The sequence below is a fragment of the Mesoplodon densirostris genome, chromosome 9 (assembly GCF_025265405.1).
Source record: "Mesoplodon densirostris isolate mMesDen1 chromosome 9, mMesDen1 primary haplotype, whole genome shotgun sequence".
NCBI lineage: Eukaryota > Metazoa > Chordata > Mammalia > Artiodactyla > Ziphiidae > Mesoplodon > Mesoplodon densirostris.
In genome coordinates this window covers 33,882,653-33,900,893 of record NC_082669.1, presented here as the reverse complement: position 1 = coordinate 33,900,893, position 18,241 = coordinate 33,882,653, and the positions used below count along the sequence as shown (strand labels likewise).

The 18,241-nt window shown below is 37.3% G+C and overlaps 1 protein-coding gene and 1 long non-coding RNA gene across 5 annotated transcripts in view; one reads left to right on the top strand and one right to left on the bottom strand.

Moving 5' to 3' along the window:
* LOC132495713 (uncharacterized) overlaps positions 1 to 14,176 on the bottom strand; it is a 70,039-nt gene extending 55,863 nt beyond the window's left edge. Inside the window, exon 1 of the long non-coding RNA XR_009533331.1 lies at positions 14,115 to 14,176. This is a non-coding gene — a long non-coding RNA (uncharacterized LOC132495713). The remainder of the gene's footprint in view (positions 1 to 14,114) is intronic.
* SEMA3A (semaphorin 3A) overlaps positions 1 to 18,241 on the top strand; it is a 511,012-nt gene that overhangs the window by 428,610 nt on the left and 64,161 nt on the right. The gene's annotated exons all lie outside the window — the stretch shown is intronic.

Here is an 18,241-nt window from a genome sequence, read left to right as displayed (position 1 = left end):
ATATACAGGTCTTGTTTTTGTATCCATTCAGCCAGTCTGTGTCTTTTGGTGGGAGCATTTAATCCATTTACATTTAAGGTAGTTATCAATATGTATATTCCTATTACCATTTTCGTAATTGTTTTGGGTTTGTTATTGTAGGTCTTTTCCTTCTCTTGTGTTTCCTGCCTAGAGAAGTTCCTTTAGCATTTGTTGTGAAGCTGGTTTGTTGGTGCTGAATTCTCTTAGCTTTTGCTTGTTTGTATAGGTTTTAAATTTCCCCATCAAATCTGAATGAGATTCTTGCTGGGTAGAGTAATCTTGGTTGTAGGTTTTTCTCCTTCATCACTTTAAATATGTCCTGCCACTCCCTTCTGGCTTGCAGAGTTTCTGCTGAAACATCAGCTGTTAACCTTATGGGGATTCCCTTGTGTGTTATTTGTTGTTTTTCCCTTCCTGCTTTTAATATTTTTTCTTTGTGTTTAATTTTTGATAGTTTGATTAATATGTGTCTTGGCATGTTTCTCCTTGGATTTATCCTGTATGGGACTCTCTGTGCTTACTGGACTTGACTAACTATTTCCTTTCCCATATTAGGGAAGTTTTCAACTATAATCTCTTCAAATATTTTCTCAGCCCCTTTCTTTTTCTCTTCTTCTTCTGGGACAGCTATAATTCGAATGTTGGTGCATTTAATGTTGTCCCAGAGGTGTCTGAGACTGTCCTCAATTCTTTTCATTCTTTTTTTTTTATTCTGCTCTGCAGTAAATATTTCCACTATTTTATCTTCCAGGTCACTTATCCATTCTTCTGCCTCAGTTATTCTTCTATTGATCCCTTCTAGAGAATTTTTAATTTCATTTATTGTGTTGTTCATCATTGCTTGTTTCATCTTTAGTTCCTCTAGGTCCTTGTCAAACGTTTCTTGTATTTTCTCCTTTCTATTTCCAAGATTTTGGATCCTCTTTACTATCATTATTCTGAATTCTTTTTCAGGTAGACTGCCTATTTCCTCTTCATTTGTTAGGTCTGGTGGGTGTTTGCCTTGCTCCTTCATCTGCTGTGTGTTTTTCTGTCTTCTCATTTTGCTTAACTTACTGTGTTTGGGGTCACCTTTTCGCAGGCTGCAGGTTCGTAGTTCCCGTTGTTTTTGGTGTCTGTCCCCAGTGACTGAAGTTGTTTCAGTGGGTTGTGTAGGCTTCCTGGTGGAGGGGACTAGTGCCTGTGTTCTGGTGGATGAGGCTGGATCTTGTCTTCCTGGTGGGCAGGTCTATGTATGGTGCTCTGTTTTGGGGTGTCTGTGGCCTTATTATGATTTTAGGCAGCCTCTCTGCTAATGGATGGGGTTGTGTTCCTGTCTTGCTAGTTGTTTGGCATAGGGTGTCCAGCACTGTAGCTTGCTGGTCGTTTAGTGGAGCTGGGTCTTAGCGTTGATGGAGATCTCTGGGAGATTTTTGCCGTTTGATATTACATGGAGCTGGGAGGTCTCTTGTAGACCAGTGTCCTGAACTTGGCTCTCCCACCTCAGAGGCACAGCCCTGATGCCTGGCTGGAGCACCAAGAGCCTTTCATCCCCACAGCTCAGAATAAGAGGGAGAAAGAATAGAAAGAAAGAAAGAAGATAAAATAATATAAATTAAATTAAAATAAAGTAAAATAAAAGTTATTAAAATAAAAAATAATTATTAAGAAAAAAATTTTTTTAAGTAAAACAAAAACAGACAGAACCCTAGGACAAATGGTAAAAGCAAAGCTATACAGAGAAAATCACACACAGAAGCATACACATACACACACAAAAGAGAAAAAGGGAAAAAGATATATATATCTTGGCTGCCAAAGTCCACCTCCTCAATTTGGGATGATTCATTGTCCATTCAGGCATTCCACATATGCAGGGTACATCACGTTGATTGTGGAGATTTAATCCTCTGCTCCTGAGGCTGCTGGGAGAAATTTTCCTTTCTCTTCTTTGTTCGCACAGCTCCCGGGGTTCAGCTTTCGGTTTGGCCCTGCCGCTGCGTGTAGTTCGCCTGAGGGCATCTGTTCTTTGCTCAGACAGGACGGGGTTAAAGGAGCAGCTGATTGGCGGGCTCTGGCTCAGTTAGGCCGTGGGGAGGGAGGGGCATGGAGTGCGGGGCGAGCCTGTGGCGGCAGAGGCCGGTATGACGTTGCACCACCCTGAGGCGTGCCGTGCGTTCTCCCGGGGAAGTTGTCCCTGGATCCCGGGACCCTGGCAGTGGCGGGCTGCACAGGCTCCCCGGAAGGGAGGTGTGGAGAGTGACCTGTGCTCGCACACAGGCTTCTTGGTGGCGGCAGCAGCAGCCTTAGCATCTCATTCCCTGTCTCTGGGGTCCGCGCTGATAGCCGCAGCTCGTGCCCGTCTGGGGCTCCTTTAAGCAGCACTCTTAATGCCCTCTTCTCTCACACCAGGAAACAAAGAGGGAAGAAAAAGTCTCTTGCCTCTTCGGCAGGTCCAGACTTTTTCCCGGACTCCCTCCCGGCCAGCCGTGGCACACTAGTCCCCTTCAGGCTGTGTTCATGCTGCCAACCCCAGTCCTCTCCCTGGGATCCGACCAAGGCCCGAGCCTCAGCTCCCAGCCCCGCCCGCCCCGGCAGGTGAGCAGACAAGCCTCTTGGGCTGGTGAGTGCTGGTCACACAGATCCTCTGTGCGGGAATCTCTCTGTTTTGCCCTCCGCACCCCGGTGGCTGCGCTCTCCCCCGCAGCTCCAAAGTTTCCCCCCCTCCGCCACCCCTAGTCTCTGCCCAGGAAGGGGCTTCCTAGTGTGTGGAAACCTTTCCTCCTTCACAGCTTCCTCCCACTGGTGCAGGTCCCGTCCCTATTCTTTTGTCTCTGTTTTTTCTTTTTCCTTTTGCCCTACCCAGGTACGTGGGGGAGTTTCTTGCCTTTTGGGAACTCTGAGGTCTTCTGCCAGCGTTCAGTGGGTGTTCTGTAGGAGTTGTTCCACATGTAGGTGTATTATGTATTTGTGGGGAGGAAGGTGATCTCCGCGTCTTACACTTCCACCATCTTGAAGCTCCTCCCAAGTTATAGACTTTAGAAAATACAGGTGCATACTTTTTAAAAAGCCAAGATTTGCCACAGTTAAAGGATTCTGTCCAACAATGGTTCACAGAATGGATTATATTATTTATGCATAGCTCAAATCATTGAAAGCTTAGCTGGTATAAACCCTTATTACCAGGAGTTTGGCCATGGAACTCGCAGCATATGCATCTGCTGGGAATTTGTTAGAAAGGCAGAATCTCAGAGCCCACCCAGACCTACTTAATCAGAGTCTGCACTCTAATCCTATGTTAAAACTGAGGACTAGGCTAAACTACCAAAACATAGTACATCTTTGATTGTAAAAGAAGAAACATAGCGACAGAACAGTTTTGTTCCATTCTGTGAGTGGACTATCTTATATCTCAACTAAATTGACATTAGTATGCAAGAATGTTTGTGTGGTGTGTGTGTATGTGTGTGTTCATTATTTAGACTCAGTTTACTGTGATGTGGTCTACTTCAGACTTTGAAATTATTCTAATATTGGCCTTCTTAAATCAGTAACTTTTGCTTCCATTTTAATTGGGGAATTATAAACACTACCTTAGTGTATCCTTTGAACAGGTTGGTTGGAATTTTAAGCAACAGTAACTGATAAGATCTCTATGAAAGGCTAGTAAGACCCATCTTACTCTGCTTGACTCATTCTGCGCGGACAGTGTTAAGTTAGTACAACTGCTAGCACCTTTATAATAGGCCATAAAATCTCCCACAACTACATGTCCTGTTAAATGTTAAGAATTTTTTTTAAATAGTGGTAGAGATGGTGACTTATAGGTTCAAAAAGCCTCAGGTAGTTAAAAAAAAAGTTGTTTTCAGAATAGATTAATATGAATCAACTGTTTTACACTTGAACTAGACTAGGACTAATAATGTTTTATTTTAAATAATAAACTGGATGATAAAACAGCATCATAGTATTTAAAATATGTGATAACTATTATTTCCATGTAAATATCTTTTTGTCCAAAGCATCCAGTAAAGAAAAACTAGATAGATTCTTAGTGCAAAGATACAGGTAAAATTCAAATATAAGACCAAAAATTATACATTTTATGTTACAACTTTAAATTTTGTATTGCAACCTTAAATTTTAAATTATAGGGATGTGATATAATTTTATACATATAATAGAGCACTTCCAATGTTAAAAAACTCAATAGTCTCCAGTTCATATAGATGTAATCCTAAAAAAAAAAATCTCAAAATAAGTTCAGGTTGTTTTATTAAAGTAACAATAAGTTGTTTTCAATACAGTGAGATTAGGAAAGTACAAAAAATGGTAGCTAATGTTAAATTTGAATTATTATTTCTTAAGGGATAATAAAATCTTGAAGATTAAACAGTGTGTAATAAGAATTGTTTTCTGCAAATTCTAATTACTTCGAAAATTATGCTGTAAATTATCTTCTTTTCTGCCTTGAATTTCCTTCCCCACATAATTAGACATTTTCAAGAATCAAAACTATTATTGTCTCTTAAGAACAAAAGCCATAGAAACTGCTAATTATATCACAGTTGAACATGTTTTTCTTCTTTGAAGAGATGCTATATTTCCGGCATTTTTAGAACACTTTCTGATCAGGGAATGATAGAAATAAATGCTGAAGCTTTGCTAGTTTTGCAATCAAGATAATTAGTTTCTACCTATAATAACACTCATTAAAAAGTTGCCAAGGTCTGTGTCAAGTAAAAATTGACCTAAATACTCCCTGGTCCCTAAATCATTATTTTATTTTAAGAATCAGGGCACATTGTCATAGATATTTCCTTTCCCTAGAATTCAAGGGCCTAACTACAGAGGAAAAGCCTCCCAGTCAATGCAGTCTTTGAAAAAGAGCTTGAGCTGTAACCAAGTCCTAGGAAATGGGCAGATAGCAAGATGAAACTTTTTCCATTGCACTTACAAAATTGACTTTTTATTTCACAGAGTAAAATTTTTTTGTGTGATTACATATTCAGAAATATTTTGGCAAAGTAAATTTTATGATTGTATAAAATTGGCTTTTTTCTGAATACAACTGTTACTAGAATTCACAAATACCAGTTTTGCCATCTGTAGATTCTGAACTACTTTTCAGAGAGAAAAAAATTGAGTATACCACCTGAATTTTAAGAGAATTTAAAAGAAATAAATTGGTATTACATATTTGCTTTTATTTTTGTGTTGCTTAAGTGGTTTTGTTCATTTGTTGGCAAGATTTCAATCTATCAGTTTAACTTTGAATCATGTATAAAATATGTGGGTGAGATAATTGTATGAAACCTCTAAGAAATGTCTGAGAGCATAGACAAAGATAAAAAGGCTTTCAAGCCATTCAAGTCATCTGGATCTATAGTATCACCAATAATAACATCAAACAAAAGGAAAACTAGAAAACAAATACATTTATGAGTATCCAGATATTTCAAATAAATGCATGAAATCAATTCTAGTGTTGCAAGGATGATTCAGTAAGTAGGAAACCTCTTAATTCATTACCTTAATATTTTAAAAATAAAATATATGTTACCTTTTTAAGGTTGAAAAATAAATGACTTTTTCTGACTAATTAAAATATGTTAGCTAAGAGTAGAAAAAAGTGTTCTTAACATGATAGGAAAGGATTGAACTGCAGTTAGAGTTCTTAATGCATAGAAGAATACTGTTAATTTAGGGTAATATGTTATTATAATTATTTGAAAATAATAAGCCTTGTATTTTAGAGCACTTTTAGTTAGGTTTACAGTAAAAATGAATGAAAGGGATAGAGATTTTCCACATAGCCCTACTCCCACACATGCTTAGCTTCCCCATTATCAACATCCCCCACCAGAGTGTACATTTGTTACAGTTGATGTACCTACACTGATGCATCATTATCACCCAAAGTCTGTAGTTTATATTAGGGTTCACTCTTGGTGTTTGGATCAATGTATAATGACATATATATACTTTGTATGATCTATTATAGTATCATACAAAGTTTGTCAGTGTAGCCACTGACCCAAAAATCCTCTGTGCTCCACCTATTCATTCTTTTCTTCCCCTTAATCCCAACAACCCCTGATCTTTTTACTGTCTCCATAGTTTTGCCTTTTCCAGAATGTCATGTTGTTGAAATCACACCATACAGTGTGTAACCTTTTTCACATGGGCTTCTTTCACTTACTAATAAGCATTTAAGTTTCCTCCATGTCTTTTCATGGCTTGATAGGGTCATTTCTTTTTAGCTCTGAATAATATTCCATTGTCTGGATTCACCTACTGAAGCACATTTTGTTTGCTTCCAAGTTTTAGCAACTTTGAATAAAGCTGCTATAAACATCATGGGTAGGTTTTTATGTGTATATAACTTTATAACTCCTTTGGGTAAATACCAAGGAGCACAGTTGTTGGGCCATATGGTAAGAGTATGTTTAGTTTTGTAAAAACCACCAAACTGTCTTCCATAGTGGCTGTGTCATTTGGAATTCCCACCACCAATAAATGAGAGTTCCCACTGCTCCAAATCCTTGCCAGCATTTAGTATTGTCAGTGTTCTGGATTTTGGCCATTCTAATAGATGTGTAGTGGTATCTCATTTTAATTTGCATTTTCCTAATGACATGTGATGTGGAGATCTTTCAGTGCTTATTTGCCTTCCGCATATCTTCTTTAGTGAGATGTCTATTAAAGTCTTCAGCCCATTTTTTAATTCAGTTGTTTGTTTTCTTATTGAATTTTAAGAGTTCTTTGTCTCCTGGATAACAGTCTTTTATCAGATGTCTTTTGCAAATATTTTCTCATAATCTGAGAATTGTGTTCTCATTCTCTTTATATAAATGTTTTTCAAAAGATGTATTTATTTCTATGAAATGTCTCTTAAACGTACATCATTCCTCTTATTTTAAATGTTACCAAATGAGTGAGATATGACTGCAGATTGGAGAAAGAGTTGAAAGGAGTTACTGCTATGTTTTTCTTCCTTCTAAGAGAATTTAAATCACTCCTGTACTATATCTCTGGTGTGGGTTTTACTTTTTTTTATTTAGCTCCTTGCTCAAGCACTGAAACTTTTAAAAAATAAATCACATTCACTTAAATGCACTTTTTCATCTCGTTTAATAAAGTAGAGTAAGTTCGCTGTGTAAAAAAATGTGATGAACTTTCTGGCAAAGGGAAGAAAAACGTGCTCTAATTTAAAATGAGGTGAGTTAGGAAACACCATGTTTCTTGAACCACTACCAGTTTTCTCTTTATGGGAAAGTTTTAGTGTGAAGTCATCGATTAAGTAAGATCATACAAATTACTTTTTATCATGGAGCAATGACTTTTCTAAACAGAAAGTTTTATTTTCTTTGGATGTAGGAAATGGAAGTGTGCTGCCTTGGTTTTCCTCATCCAAGTTCAAAATTTATTTTTAGTTTGTATTGTATGAAAAAATATTGTAATTACTTTATGAACATGGACTCTATTGATAGCATGGTATTTTTTTAGAGAGCAGCGTTTACATTATACATATTCCATTTAATGTTGACCTCTCCTGTAATGAAAAAATATTTTTTAAAATTCTCTTTTTCCCAAACCTTTTCAATTTTATAGAAATCCATTGGGAAAAAAATCTGTATTGAGTCCTTAAGGTTTAAGTATAATCAAAATCAATATCCAAATTATTACCTCAAGAATATGTGCATTATATGTGTGTGTATATGCATGTATAACCATTATGAGGTAATGAAAAATTCTTCTATGAAATTATTTCCTTCATGAAATTCCTCTGATTTTCTCAAATAACAAATCATCTAGTCTGTTCATACAGTAGTTTATACTTAACATAATTTAAAAACATAATGTAAATGATAAAAGGACAGTTTATGATGATGGATGGGTATGAACTTACTTGTTTAGAACCTAATTCAAGGAATCACTTATAAATATTTCAGCTTCCTGCATTTAAGAAGTAATAAATAGTCCAAAATTATAGAAATGCCTACAAATATTATAGTTGAGGTAACTGTATTAAATCTAAAGTATTATATCAAAATATTTCTAATGTATATTTATCATGATAAAACACAGACCTATAAATCATTATACATTGTACTTGTAAATGAAAGGACATCACCATACAACTCTCAAAATCTGCAGTGGAAAAAGGCACTCTAATATACAATGAATAAAGCACATAATTATATCATTCCCATATTTAAATATTGAAGAACTCTTACAAGCAATCAATAAAAAAGACCACATCTTACAAGATAAGAGAGTGGAAATAGACCACATTTTAGTAGATAAGTATCAAATCATAAGTAATGATGACAAATAGTCATATGAACTCATGATAGATCCATTTGGTTTAAATTAGATTAATATTCCAGTCACTCTTCTTAAAACCTACTTTGTGCACAACACTATATTTCTGTAATTTGAGAAATTCACCAAAATAGAGAAATGATTGTAAGATATACATGATAGAAATAAATCAATCAGCAAGACAAAGACAAAACCAAAATACAGCAATATGTATTTTCTTAAAAAAAACCCACAAACTAAATATTTATTACCAATTTACTTTCCAAACATAGTTCTACAGCATGTAGACAATTACAATATGAAAAAGTTCCTATTTGAATACAAGATGTTAAAAACCATAATATTTAAGTAAAAAGAACATAACATGCTATCTAGATATAGAAAATCAACCATACATTGAAGATTTTATCAGATCAAATTTGCTTCTCTATGAAAATCTAAGTGATGTTTGGAGCTCAGACTCAGTTATATTGTTTGAATTTCTCTATTTTGCTGCAGTTTGAATGTAAGACTAAGCCATAAAGATAAGTATTAGTAAAGAAAAAAAGTAAATGTTTTTATTCACCACCTATAGTAATTTACAGGCTGTATTTTCTTAATTTGTCTTAATCCTTACACGTGCCTTAGCTCACCTTAGCTGAAAGTTAGTAAAAACATAACTACTTGTTGTTTCAGGAGGCATAGAAGTATTTTTAAATTATTTTTCTATGAAAAATTTCAAATTCAGGTAAGATGAAAGAATTTGACAGTGATACATATTGGTCCTCAATCTATATTCTACAAATTTATAATTTTCTATAATTTATCACATATCTATCCATCCATTCCTCTTCATCCATCAACCATCTTTTTTTATGAATTCAAAGTAGATTTCAGACACCATCACACCATTCTCATGATTAACAATGATATGAGTTCAATATTTGTGTATTTTTTCTATTCAGATGAAATTTATATACAATGAAATGCACTAATCTTAAGTGTAGTATTCACTGAGTTGTGACAAATGATATACTCCTGTACCCCAAATGCCAGTCAAGGTCAGAAACACCTCAGGAAGTTTTCTCCTGCCCTTTCCTAATCGATCCCTACACCTTGTTCCCAGAGGAATCCACTGTTATGAATTTTCCACAATAGATTACTCTTGCCTATTCTAGAAACTCACATAAATGGAATTATACAATAGATGCTCCTTTGTTTAAATGTTTTTGAAATTCATCCATGTCATTGCATCTATCAGTAATTTGTTTCTTTTTATTTCTGAGAAGTATTTAACTGTATGGCTACACCACATTGTGTTATCTGTTCTCCTGTTGATATGCACCTCAGCTTAAAAAAGCTGCTGTAGCCATTCTTGTTCAAGTCCAGTTGTGGCCATAAGCTTTCAGGTCTCTCAATTAAATAGCAATTAGTGGAATGGCTGGATCGTAGGGTAGATATACGTTTGGTTTTATAAGAAACTGCCAGACCAATTTATATTCCAACCAAAACTGTATGAAGGAGAATGTTAAACAATGGATTGGGAGAGGAGGAGTCAAGATGGTGGTGTGGGAAGACGCGGAGTTAGGGTCTCCCCACAACCAAGGTGCCTGCTGGCCACGTTTGGGGGACTCTGACACCCAAGGAGACGGGAGGAACACCAGTAGGATGTAGGGGGACTGAAGGGGGGGGAGGAGAAGTGGAGGCCAGACAGGATCGGTGCCCCTGAGGCTGGGGAAATCAGGAGAGGCAGGTGGGAGGGGCCCCCCAGGAGGAGCGGAACAGAAGCGGAGGGTGATTGCCCCACCCACTCGGACCCGAAGAGCCTGCTGAGCTCCCAGGCCAGTCCCCTGACCTCCAAGATCCCTCCAGACCGCATGGGTCCTTGAGGGCATAGGAGGGAGGCTGGGGAGATCAGGAGAGGCAAGCGGGAAGAGCCATCCAGGAAGAGCGGGAGAGGAGTGGAGGGCGATTGCCCCACTCAAGCCCAGGAAGCCTACTGGGCTCCCAGGTGGCTTGCAGGATCTTGGTTCACAAGCCTGGGGTCAGGCCAGAGCTCCTGTGGTGGGAGCTCCAAGTCCAAACCACTGGACTAACAGAGAACCTCAGACCCCAAGGAATATTCATTGGAGGGGGGTCTCACAGAGTTCCTCATCTCAGCACCAAGACCCAACTCTGCCAAATAGCCTACAAACCCCAGTGTTGGAAGCCTCAGGCCAAACAACCAGTAAGACAGGAACACAATCCCACTCATTAAAAAAAAAATTTTTTTAAAAAGACCACAAAAAAATATGTCACAAATGAAGGAGCAAGGTAAAAACCTACAAGACCAAAAAAATGAAGAGAAAATAGGGGATCTACCAGAAAAAGAATTCAGAGTTATGATAGTAAAGATGATCCAGAATCTTGGAAATAGAATGGAGGCACAGATTGAGGGAATATAAGAAATGTTTAACAAGATCTAGAAGAACTAAAGAACAAACAGAGATGAACAACACAATAACTGAAATGAAAAATACACTAGAAGGAATCAATAACAGAATAACTGAGGCAGAAGAATGAATAAGTGAGCTGGAAGACAAAATGGTGGAAATAACTGCCAAGGAGCAGAATAAAGATAAAAGAATGAAGAGAATTGAAGACAATATCAGAGACCTCTGGGACAACACTAAACGCACCAATATTCGAATTATAGGGGGTCCCAGAAGAAGAAGAGAAAAAGAAAGGGTCTGAGAAAATATTTGAAGAGATTATAGTTGAAAACTTCCCTAACACGGGAAAGGAAATAGTCAAGTCCAGAAAGCACAGACAGTCCCATACAGGATGAACCCTAGGAAAAACATACCAAGACATATATTAATCAAACTATCAAAAATTAAATTCAAAGAAAAAATACCAGGCTTCCCTGGTGGCACAGTGGTTGAGGGTCCACCTGCCGATGCAGGGGACACGGGTTCGTGCCCCGCTCTGGGAGGATCCCACATGCCATGGAGTGGCTGGGCCCGTGAGCCATGGCCACTGGGCCTGCGCGTCCAGAGCCTGTGCTCTGCAACAGGAGAGGCCACAACAGTGAGAGGCCCACATACTGCAAAAAAAAAAAAAAAAAGAGAGAGACACATACCAGTGTTCATTGCAGCACTATTTACAATAGCCAGCACATGGAACCAACCTAAATGTCCGTCAACAGATGAATGGATAAAGAAGATGTGGCACATATATACAATGGAATGTTACTCAGCCATAAAGAGAAATGAAACAGTTATTTGTAGTGAGGTGGATGGACCTAGAGTCTGTCATGCAGAGTGAAGTAAGTCAGAAAGAGAATGCAACAAATACGGTATGCTAATGCATATATATGGAATCCAAAAATATATATATATAATGGTACTGATGACCGTAGTTGTAGGGCAGGAATAAAGGGATAGACATAGAAAATGGACTTGAGGACATGGGGTGGGAGGGCAAAGCTGGGGCGAAGTGAAAGTAGCATTGACATAGATAATCACTACCGAATGTAAAATAGTTGGCTCGTGGGAAGCAGCTGCATAGTACAGGGAGATGGGCTCAGTGCTTTGCAGTGACCTAGAGGGATGGGATAGGGAGGGTGGGAGGGAGGCTCAAGAGGGAGGGGTTATGGGGACATGTGTATGCATATGGCTGATTCGCTTTGTTGTGCAACATCAACTAACACAGTATTGTGAAGTAATTATACTCCAATAAAGATCTATTAAAAAGTTTTTAAAAAACAAACAAAAACACAGTGGATTGGCATAAACAAACTGAATGTTGATGAAGTCACTTTTGGTATTACGTAGAAGAAAAAATGTAGGAAGGTAAGACTGATAACAAGAAACTCAGAAAGCTATTAAAGTGTGGGAAAACTTTAAGGACCTAAACTAAGACATGAATAATAAAAACAGACATAAAAGATATTTAGGAGAAAGATGGAAATAAAACTTGATGGTTGATAGAATGTTGATGGAGAGTAAGGAGAAAGAAATAGTATGGCATTGAGAAAAATGAGATTCCAGATGGAGCAGGTGTGGAAATGATGGAGATAGTTATTCTGTGGAGCTAAATGTGCAGTACTATATGAACACGGTCAAAAGTCAGCCAAAAAGTGCTGCTCAAGCATAGAGTATCCTGGGAATTGGGGGATCAAATTGATTAAGTTGGAAAAAAAATTATAGGAAAGGGAGAGGCAGCAACCATGGGAGTGATATGTTCTTGAGGGATTCCTTTCTCTACTTTAAAAAATTCTTTTAACAATCAAAATAATTTTAATTACCTCATAATGATTATACACACCCATGTAATCTTACTTATATATAATGTAATTAAAAACAATAATCATTTAAATAATGCAAACATGATGAGTACACTCATGGTATACATTTGTTAATACAAGGAAAATATACAAGGAAAGCACCTATAAATGTTGCAGCACATCTAGTCTTGCTTGGCTAGGCAAGCCCCAGCATTGAGAATCAAACCTCCTTTTGAATATTTTAAGTCCATGTGTCTTTATCTCAGTCGGTATGAAGAACAATGCGGCTGCTGATGTTTTTAGTTTTTGACTCATTTTGACCTTCTCTTGCATTATGGCCACCTGACGTGAAAAAAGGGGCTCTTTATTTGCCCTTTGTTTCTGCCCTTTATCTTCCACTCCTAGTTTTTTAAAAAGATACTTTTGTTTACTTCTTCTTAAATGATTTCTGATGAACAGCACATGGATAAACAATGAAGCAGAGGTAACGAACCATGGGAAAATAATGACAGTTATTGTTGTTCTACGTCCATGTGTTTTAACTCTATTAGGTCATTTGATACTTATAACATCTCCATATTCTCACCTTATGATGAGACACAGATATGTTAAATAATTTGCTCAGGGTCACACAGTTAGTAAGTGATAGAGCTTAGCTGAATGCTGCAAAAGCCCCGTAACCTAAACCTCTGTGCAGTTACTCTGCCATCACCTATGTGAAGGCAGTTTACAAACTGTAAGACAGTTATGTAAATAGGTAATGTTCAGTTGAGTTGAGTTAGACTTTAAAGGGTAATGTACTATCTTAAGAAGCAGAAAAGATTTGAAGATAAATGACAAAGCCCTGCCTCAAAAGAACTTTGTGAAGAAACATCCTATATCGTAAAGAATAATTCAGGGCAGGTGAGACGATATAACTACTTTAATTGAAGTCTAAACAAAATATTGTGGAAACCCAGAAGACAGATTTCCACTGGAAGAATTTAAAGAAAGTACTTTTGGAAAATCATTGAAAAGGATCTTGAAAACTTGGCATGATTCTTCATAGAGAATTTGCATGAAAGAATGAAAGTTCTGAGAATCCAGAGTGATAAGAGAGGACGATACAGAGGGAAATGCAATGGGAGGTGAGCCTAGAATTATACAGGGGGGCACTGGATAGTGAAGACCTTGAATGCCTTTTAAAGGAGTCTGAAGTGGTAGAAAGCATCAAGGTTTTCCACTAATTTTTTATTAAAGTTAAAAGCTGATCTCTTTATTAAAATAGTAAATAATAATCAAATAGTGTATGTGTATATGCAACCTAGAGACATATTACAAAAATTACAGAATACATAGGTATAAATATTTGATGCTGCTTGATGCAGTAGAAAAACTCAGCTCTTGTTCACATCCTAGCTTTGCCAGTTTCTAGTTTGCATTTTGAGCATTTGTTGAGTCTTAATGTCAGAGTTTCTTTCTGGGATGAGTGTGGCTTAAAATAATGTATAAGAAGGACAAGGAAGGGGCAAAATAAACAGTACTTTTTATTTTCACTTACCATTTGTGCTCATCTTCCATTCTAATCAGCCCTTCTCTCTTTCCTGGCATGATTCATTCTGAACCTTTCTTCGGGTTAAACTATCCCAAGAGCTGTTCATAGTTTCCCAGCCAGCTAAGCATCAAAAGTTTTTCCAGGCCTGTTCCTTGGCAGCCAGAGGTTTTTCTATTCCACAGCCAAAAATGATATATCCATTATGCTTAGGCTGTTAGCTAAGAATGTGAGATGACCTTATGCTGCATTCCCTGCATTCCCAATGTGCTGGAAGTTCCCATTCATGGTCTTCTGATTCTTCGGGGCCTTTTTTCCCCCTTATGTTGCATCAAAGCTGAAAGGGGAAGAAACTAGTTACTATGGTTGCCATCCTGGTGCACTGGCCTTCATCTGGTGAGGATTTTTCCCCATCAGCAACTTGTAAGTATTTTGAAGTCTAAGGCTGTGATACTGGAAATATTGTTTTTAATTGTAAAAATGAAGTTATATGATTTACATAATACAATTGGTCTTTGTTCTTCTCAGTTGTCTTTAACAGGTTTATAGCTTTCTTATCAGCTGGCTTCTGATTCAGCTTGCTTTCATTAGCAATCTAAGTTTCTGTTATGATTAACTATTTTTTTTCCCTTTTTGTTTTTTTGGGTTTTTTTTGGTGGCACCACGCAGCTTGCAGGATCTTAGTTCCCTGACCAGGGATCGAACCCGGGCCCCCAGCAGTGGAAGCATGGAGTCTTAGCCACTGGACCGCCAGGGAATTCCCACCATTAACTTTAAAACATATATTTAGGGCTTCCCTGGTGGCGCAGTGGTTGAGAGTCCGCTTGCCGATGCAGGGGACACGGGTTCGTGCCCCGGTTCGTGCCCCGGTTCGTGCCTGCGTGTCTGGAGCCTGTGCTTCGCAACAGGAGAGACCACAATAGTGAGAGGCCTGTGTACCACCAAAAAAAAAAAAAAAAAAAAAAACATATATTTACATAGGATATTTCTCAAAGTTTTATAAACAGTGTTCTAAAATAATAACAGCTAGCAATTTTGAAGCCCTGTGATATAGTGGTATAGATAGGGAGGGAGATGATAGATAGACAGACAGACAGACATATGTGTATATGTAGGTGTAGATGTATATATATTTTCTAATGTAATTCTCCCAGCACCCCTCAGAGACATGGGCTTCTGACAGATAAAGAAACTGAGGCTAGTTGACGTTAATTAATTTTTTGAAGTTACAAGTCTAGTGAGTGGGAGAAGCCTCGTTTCTATCAAGTTTTCTTTGACTCCTATCACAGAAGTTTTTATATATGTACAATGAAGTAAGAATTTGTTTATTTTTATGTTGTTAATTCAAGGTATATATTTAGTAAGGATTTTCCTTCCTACATAGTTATAATGTCAGTGAAATCACCTTTTAAGTGTGACGAGAACACGAATGTATATGTTTTTTTGTGAACTGTGTGAATTTTCAAGCCTTCCTTTCCTCTCATAGGTGGTGTTAGGATTGATTCACAGAGTTAGATAATTAGGGCTGTTCTGCAGTGGGGTTTTTTTCCTTCTGTTCTGGTCTAGAACCCCCTAACATGCTTTACAAGAGGATTGTCTAAATGTTTCATGGTGTGAAACTAACTATTCCTCTTAAAGTTGCACAAGAGAGTTTATAATCATTAATTCCATCCTCTATCCAGATGAACTAGAAAACTAATATATGTCCTACCTTTTAAATTTATAGGTACTCCAAAAGCCTTAATTAATCATCCAGTAGATTTGATTCATTTTCAGAAAAAATATTTCTACAATTTTAGTTGGATGTTTTTGTTCTTTGGGGATTGTCGGTGGAAGGGAGAAGTCCAGTCAAATGCTGGTCAGAATTTTGCCATACTAGTGAATCCGATTGATCCTAATGCTGAGAGCAGCAAAATGTGTTCATTATTTAAATAAGCTCAAGCTGCCAAATGAATCATAAAGGCAGCCGTATGTCCTGTGCCAGCGTGTCATTTTCATTAAGTGTGAGATTGCACCTGAAGGACAGTTTAATTTGCAGGTGCTAAAAATATTTCGACAGAGTGGTACTGTTACAAGTAGCAGGTGGTGCCCAAACGGGACTTTGGCAAGAAATGCCATCTGTGGGATGAGGTGTAGAAGAATGTCAAGGGGGTAGTAACAGAGATAAAGGGGGAAAGAAAAGAGAAGTGTATTTACTCACCATTTATTGCTATTATGATTAAAGATGCCATGCTTCGCATGATAGCATTGGCCCAAGAGTATTAAATATGGTTCTTTGTTCAGCTTCTACCCTGTGCTCAGGGGCATTGCAAAAGTAGCACAGTACCTGTAAAGACAAAGTTTCTTCCCCAAAGGTATACCATTTAAGCTGTCCAGATGAGAGAATCTTTCCCACTCTATTTACCCTTTGTAGTGTTTACATTGCAGTTGTGTACTGGCAAGATTAATGCACTTTGATCTTGCTTAAATGGATTTTGCCCTTTTCTTTTGATGTTCAGCTATGAATACACATCCACATCTACTTCCTGCTTCACATTGCAAGAAATATTTTCAAATTGTACAAGGTCAAAGATTTTGTTAAATCATTGTCACTTGGGATTCTGTGAACTTTACAAAGTAGAGAACTGTACAGGGTTGCAATGTGGAGAGGTATCTAGGGGCATTGTAACTGTTTACATTATTAAAAAATCTGTAAATATGTGTCTGTTAGTTTCAATGGACTTGGGCCATATTGAAATCAGGAATTTTATCTGAGGACTGGAAATAGACAATCTCTGATTTAATGGGTTACAGAACACAAATTTTAAAAGAAAAAGTAACTAGTGGGTTTGGGTTTTTCATTGCTGCTTGCCATTTGCTGGGAGTAACTGGAAGTAGAATAACTTCCTTTGTGAATACCATGAATTTTCTTAGATTCCTAAGGAAAACTAATAAAGTAGGTCAATCTGAATGAATTTTGGTAAAACTTTTCCATGCGGAGTTTTTGATCACACAGCAAGTTATTGAATTGCTTGAAGCTTCTCAGGACAGTGGTAATCTCTGACCCCTAACATATGCATTGTTCTTAGCTTCATAAAAAGGAGAGACATGCTTTCTGATATTTTAATCTAATTGATGAAATCTAATTTTGAAAAATTGCAAACAGATAATCTTTTTTTACTGCATTAATTACCTAATACAAAAGGATGCAATCAGAAAAAGAAAAGCTTCTTCCAAGTTCAAAGAACATTTATAACATTTCAGAAGAACATTCTGAAAACCCACTATTGCATAATAACTCTTAGAAATAGTTGCAATTTAGAGAAGCATGTCTAAGCATTTCTTTAACCAGGAACCTTTGTTAAGGCTATGATGAGTTCTGTTCATCCCCAAAGCTTCAATGAACTATGTCAAAAAGCAAGAAAATGTGATTCTTTAAAAAAAAAAAAATTACACATTTTAGTTCAGCAAATTCATTCGTTTATTAATTAATTCATTTATTTAGGAGTGATGTTCTATTTCAGAAATGATACTTATACTGGAAGAACTAGGAAAATATAGAGAGATCAGCTTACAAGAATAGAGGGGAAAGAAAACAAATTATTAAATAGAGTTTTATGGATTCTGATTGAGGAATATGCACCAGGTGCCAGGGAACGGTTTGTATGTTAAAGGGTGGTAGACCATACAAGGTGGTTTGGAGAAGGTGAGGCCAGAAGCAGGGAAAACGTTGAATGTGGCTGCCAGGAGAGAAGAGATAAGGGCCTACATTTGGGTAGCTGCAGTGAGATAGATTCAAAATAAATGTTTAGTATATATAGAAGCTGAACGTAAGAGAGGGAGAAATATAGGACAAATGCCTATCATAACAAAAATGAAGATGAACACAATAGAAAAAGAATTAAGTGATATAGAAGAGGTAGAAGCAAACTTTCCTCCATGTTCTGTGAGATAAATGCCTGTGAAGATGGTAGATGTGTTGTCTTCTAGAATGATATGCAGGTTCACTAAGGGGCTAAAGAAGGGAAACTGTGGTCAGTTCTACTGGAAGGTAAGTCAAGGTTAGTTGGTGGATGATGTGGATTGCCCTTAGTTTATTTTCTATATCAGAGACAGTGTGAATAATGAAACTGACAAGGTTTCTTACTTTCCTCTTG